This window comes from Marmota marmota, unplaced genomic scaffold (assembly GCF_001458135.2).
Source record: "Marmota marmota marmota unplaced genomic scaffold, marMar, whole genome shotgun sequence".
In the NCBI taxonomy this organism is placed as follows: Eukaryota; Metazoa; Chordata; class Mammalia; order Rodentia; family Sciuridae; genus Marmota; species Marmota marmota.
This window is the reverse complement of record NW_026000144.1, coordinates 301,564-307,758: the sequence shown is the minus strand read 5'-3', so window position 1 is coordinate 307,758 and position 6,195 is coordinate 301,564. Positions and strand designations below refer to the sequence as shown.

At 39.6% G+C, this 6,195-nt stretch overlaps 1 pseudogene; it reads left to right on the top strand.

The window, feature by feature from the left end:
* Window positions 1-6,189, top strand: part of LOC107160636 — an 11,300-nt pseudogene extending 5,111 nt beyond the window's left edge.
* Window positions 6,190-6,195: the final 6 nt, after the last annotated feature.

Genomic DNA, 6,195 nt, shown 5'->3' with positions numbered 1-6,195 from the left:
TATATATATATATAAACATTATATTGTATACCATAAATATAATTTTTGTTTTCCTATTAACCCTTAATAAAGCTGAAAAATAATAAAAAAGATTTTTTTGTGGCATAATAAATGGTCTATTTAAGAGAAGGATCCATGTGCTGCTGAGAAGAAAGTGTATTTGCTCATTGATGGATAAAACCCACAAAAAAAAACTTTAAGATTTAGCTATTCCACCATGAGGAATATATCCAAAGGAAATAAGATCAGTGAAGAGATATCTGCATTCACATGTTAACACAGCACTATTCAAAAATAGCTAATAAATAGCTAAGAAATGAACCTAAGTGTCCATCAAGTGATGAATAGGTAAAGAAAATTGGTACAAATATGCCATAGAATATTCTTCATCTATGAGGGAGAATGCAATTCTGTCCTTTTTCAACATGGTTAGAACTTGGAGGTCATTATGTTAAATGAAACAAGCCAATTTCTGGTGTGCCATTGCTGAGTAGACTGTAGATAATAATTATAATGTGGTATACATTTTAAAAACCTGGAAGAATGGAATTTGAATGTTTTCATCATAAAGAAATGATAAATGTTAAAGAATTAGAAATGTTGAATATTACCTGATTGAAACATTACCTAATGTGTAAATATATTGAAATATCATATGTGCACATAAATATTAACAATAGTATATATACTATTGTATATATATATATATATCTGGAGATATAGCTCTTGTTTAAGCAACACTAGACTCAATTCCTGGTATTGAAAAATTACATAAAATCTAGCTGGGCACAGTGGAGCAAGCCTGTAATTCCACCAACTTGAGTGAATGGCATGAGGTTCACAAGCTGGAGGCCAACCCCTGGCAACTTAGTAATACCCTTTCTCAAAAGAAAAAGGGCCAGAGATGTAGCTCAGTGTAGTGTGCTTGCCTAACATACTTGAGCCCCTGGCTTCTATCCTTTAAGTAGAGAGAAGAAAAAAAAAAAAAGACAAGATCTCATTTAAAACAGAAAATGAAATAAAATCCTGGAACAGAGTTGATAGAATCAGACTTTAAAACTATATGAATAATATGTTAATAGATGAAAAATTTTGCCAGTGCTAATGCATCCTTTGCAATGAATCCCTACAGGGACCTGATCCTGAGTGCCCTGGGCCCCCTTCTCTGGGATCCTGAGGTCCTTGAAATTGTCTGTCTGAATCATTACCTTTTACTGGGTAACTGTAACCAAGGTAAGGACCCTGTAGTGATAAAAAGCCTGACTCTGGAACCTGACCCCTTTGTCTTTCTTGGAAATGTGGCCATGGGCCCTGAGTATAAAACCAGTATCCTTTCCAATTCTCTTTGGAAGGTGGCATTAACTCTGGAGATAGAAGTGGTTGGACTCTAGAACAGCCTGGTGCAGTGGTGCATGACTATAGTCCCGCTACTTGGAAAGCTGAGGCAGGAGATTGAGATTAGCCTGGGCAACATGGCAAGACCCTTCTCAAAAAAAGAAAAAAAAAAGTCAACCCAGTGTACTGGCACATGCCTGCCTGTAATCACACTGACTCACTCCGGAGGTTGAGGCAGAAGGATCGCAAGTACAAAGCCAGCCTCAGAAAATTAGCAAGCACTAAGCATGTTAGTGATAGCCTGTCTCAAAATTTAAAAACATAAAAATAAAAATGGCTGGGGATGTTGCTCAGTGGTTAAGTATTGTAGGTTCAATCCCCATTACAGAAAAATAAAAATAAAGTCAGGTGTACCAGTGAAACTCCTATAGTGTGCTTTACACTCTACTTCTCCCTGGGAAGCTTTGACCACAGCCCTGCATGCTTATGGGCTTCCCTGACACTCTCTCTTCAGGTAATGCACCTACTCATTGTCCAGAATGATTTCACTATGAGGGACCTGAGCTACTGAAGAAAAAGTAGGCTGAAATCTCCATTATGTCGGATGAGGCCCCAACTTCCTTAATAAGAGTCCTATAGCACAAGAATTAATATCAAGAATCAATAAATGGAATAGATTCAAACGAAAAAGCTTCTTCTCAGCAAAAGAAATAGAGAAGTAAATAGAAAGCCTACAATTTGGGAACAAAATTTTACCACATGCATGTCAGATATAGTACTAATCCCTAGGATATATAAAGAACTCAAAAATCTTAACACCAAAAAAAAAAAAAAAGAACTAAAAACAAATAACCCAATCAATAAATGGGTCAAGGACATGAACAGACACTTCTCAGAAGGTGATATACAATCAATCAACAAATAATGAAAACATATTCAACATCTCTAACAATTAGAAGAATGCAAATCAAAACTTCTCTAAGATGTCATCTCACTCCAGTCAGAATGGAGTGAGCTATTAAGAATACAAACAACAATAGGTGTTTGCAAAGATGTGGAGGAAAAGGGACACTTATACCTGCTGGTGGGACTGCAAATTGGTGTAGCCAATATGGAAAGCAGTATGGAGATTTCTTGGAAATCTGGGAATGGAACCAACATTTGACCCAGCTATCCCTCTCCTCCATCTATACCCAAAGGACTTAAAAACAGCATACTACAGGAACAGAGCCACATCAATGTTTATAGCAGCACAATTCACAATAGCTAAACTGTGGAACCAATCTAGATGCCCTTCAGTAGATGAATGAAATGGATAAATGTATATATACACAGTGGAATATTATTCAGCATTAAAAGAGAATATAATTATGGCATTTGCAGGTAAATGGATGGAGTTAGAGAAGATAATGCTAAGTGAAGTTAGCCAATCCCCAAAAAACAAATGCTGAATGCTTTCTCTGATTAAGGATGCTGATTCATAATATGGTGGTGAGGGGCATAGGGGGATCAGATGAACTCTAGATAGGGCAAAGGGGAAAAGAGGAGGGAGAGGAAGGGAGGGGGCATGGGGGTAGAAATGATGGAGGAATGAGATGGACATCATTACCCTAAGTCATATATGAAGACACGAATGGTGTGACTCTACTTTGTGTACAACCAGAGATATGAAAAATTGTGCTCTATATGTGTAATATGAATTGTAATGCATTCTGCTGTCATATATAACAAATTAAAATTAAAAAAAATGAAAAAAATAGTGGTCTCACATTTTATACTGACTAATGAAGAAATTGAAAGCTACTAGAAAACAAAGGAAACTACATGCCTCTGCTAGAAGAACTCTCCTTGTCACTTTTCAGTGCTTCTCAGGTAATGAACACCCAGCCAGGAAGATGGACCTTGATGCCTGTGACTGATGAACAAACAGTCTCAGGTCAATTTATTTATGGCTTGCTTCTCCGATACATGATGTATTGTTTCTGCTAATGGTATTTCTGGGAAAATACCTCCAAATCATCATGTCCTAAATTTACTTTATATCAGCTAATAAAAACATGACATTTTAATGAATATATATGTATATATATTTTATATATATATATGGAAAGATGGGTGAGTAACTCAGTAGTAGAGTGTTTCCTTAGCATGTGTGAGAGTGAGAACCTGAGTTCAATCCCCAGATTCACAAAAAAGAAGAAGAAAAAGGAAAAAGGAAAGGAAAGGCCAGCAGCAGTCAATAATGACCAGTACTGCATGGGGAAACCTAGATATTAATTCCTTATGGAACCTTCTTATTTTCCAGGTCACTGTGAGTGGCACAGACTATTATCTCCTTATTAGATTCCTCATGAAGGAGGGAATAAACTTTGACATGCTAAAAAACAATATGTTTGAGCTGGGTGCAGAGGCACTATCCTGTAATCCCAGCAACTCTGGAGGTTGAGGCAGGAAGATCACAAGTTTGAGGCCAGCCTGAGCAATTTAATGAAGCCCTAAGCAATTTAGGGAGATCCCATCTCAAGATAGAAAATGAAAAGGGGTGGGGATGTAGAGCACTGGTGAAAACCCCCTGGGTTTAAACTCCAGTACCAAATACACACACATACGGTTATTAAAGATATCTGAAGTAATAAATAAAAATTGTGTTAAAATAAAACACAACTAGTGGGTTTAGCTGAGCTTGGTTGTGCACTTCTGTAATCCCAGCAGTTTTGGAGGCTGAGATAGGAGGATCAAAATATCAAAGCCAGTCTCAGCAACTTAGTGAGGCCCTAAGCAACATATTGAGAGCCTTTCTCAAATTAAAACAATTAAAAAAAAAATAAGCTGGGAATGTGGCTCAGTGGTTGAGCACCACTGGTTCAATCCCTGGTACAGGAGGGAAAAAAAAAAAAAAAACCTTAATGGGTTTAGTAAGTAGCAGTAATGCTATACATGGTGGCACATACCTGTAGTACCAATTCCTCAGGAAGCTGAGGCAAGAGAATCTCAAGTTCAGGGTCAGCTTGGGCAACTTATTCAGAACCTGTCTCAAGAGATAAGAAAAGAAAAAGGCTGGAGATGCAGCTCAGTAATAAAGTACCCCTAGATTCAATCTCCTCTACTAAAACAAATAAACAAACAAATAACAGGATTACCTTCGCTATAATACTGTTTAAGAAAGAATAGTCATTGGTGCTTCTAATTGAAAGAATATGATCCTATGTTTAGATTTTGCCAAAATTTAATTTTTAATAATTTTTCTCTTCCTGTGTGTGTGTGTGTGTGTGTGTGTGTTGCTTGGATTAAACCCAGGGGTGCTGTACCAATGAGCTACATCTCCATACTAGCTATTTTGGGGGGTGAGGCAGCAGAATTGTAAGTTGGAGGCCAGCCTGGACCATTTAGCAAGACTTTGTCTCAAAATAAAAATAAAATGGGATTGGGGAAGGAGCTCAGGTAGAGTACCTGCTTATGGTGCTTGAGGCCCTGGATTTAATTATAGCACTATAAAAAATCACTAATTAATATTCCCCCACCAATAACTCCAATTTTAAAAATTCTTGCTGCATTTCAGAATTGGGTGCTACTCTGAAAAGGACAGTATGTCCTGAGTCTCAGGAGCCCAGGCCCTGGAAGCGGAGGGGAGAACATTGGGAGGAGAGGGGAAGGTGGGATAGTCAGAGGACCCGCGGAAACCCCTGTGACGGAGAAACTGCTCCCCCACCCTAAAGGGCCCTTGGCTTCGCATCCCGTAACCACCCCCCCATCCTCCACCCCATCCCCCCGAAACAGCGGGAGAGGATGACATTCACCTGAGCTCAACTAGACATCCTAGAAGCTCTGTTTGCCAAGACCTGGTACCCAGACATCTTGATGCAGGAAGAAGTGGCGCTGAAAATCAACTTGCCCGAATCCAGGGTGCAGGTATGGTTTAAGAATGGAAGAGCAAAGTGCCGCCAACAGCAGCAGCAACAACAGAATGGAGGTAAAAATGAAGTGACACCTGCCAAAAAGAAGACATCTCCAGCTGGGGAAGTGAGTTCAGAGAGTGGAACAAGTGGCCAGCTCACTCCCCCTCTAGCACCTCAGTCCCTACCATTGCCAGCAGCAGTGCTCCAGTGTCTATCTGGAGGCCAGCTTCCATCTCCCCACTGTCAGATCCCTTGTCCACCTCCTCTTCCTGCATGCAGAGGTCCTATCCCATGACCTATACTCAGGCTTCAGGTTATAGTCAAGGATATGCTGGATCAACTTCCTACTTTGGGGGCATGGACTGTGGATCTTATTTGACCCCTATGCATCACCAGCTTCGTGGACCAGGAGCCACACTGAGTCCCATGGGTACCAATGCAGTTACCAGCCATCTCAATCAGTCCCCAGCTTCTCTTTCCACCCAGGAATATGGAGCTTGAAGCTTGGGTTTTAACTCAACCACTGATTGCTTAGATTATAAGGACCAAACTTTCTCCTGGAAGCTTAACTTCAATGCTGACTGCTTGGATTATAAAGATCAGACATCCTCATGGAAATTCCAGGTTTTGTGAAGACCTATAGAACCTCTTTTTGTGGGTGATTTTTAAATATGCTGGGCTGGACGTTCCAGTTTTAGCCAGGCATTGGTTAAAAGAGTTAGATGGGATGATGCTCAGACTCCTCTGATGAAAGTTCCAGGAGGCATAGAAGGAAAAATGAAGGGCCTTAAAGGGGCCTACCAACCAGCAACCTGAAATGGACAAACCAATCTGTTTAAGATCCTCTCATAGTTGTAGATCATTGGTTTTCCTGATTTACAAAGTGATCTATCAAATGCATTCCAGCCATGTGCAACCAAACACAACCAAAAAATAAAAATCACACAACAAGTTGTGAGGGAAG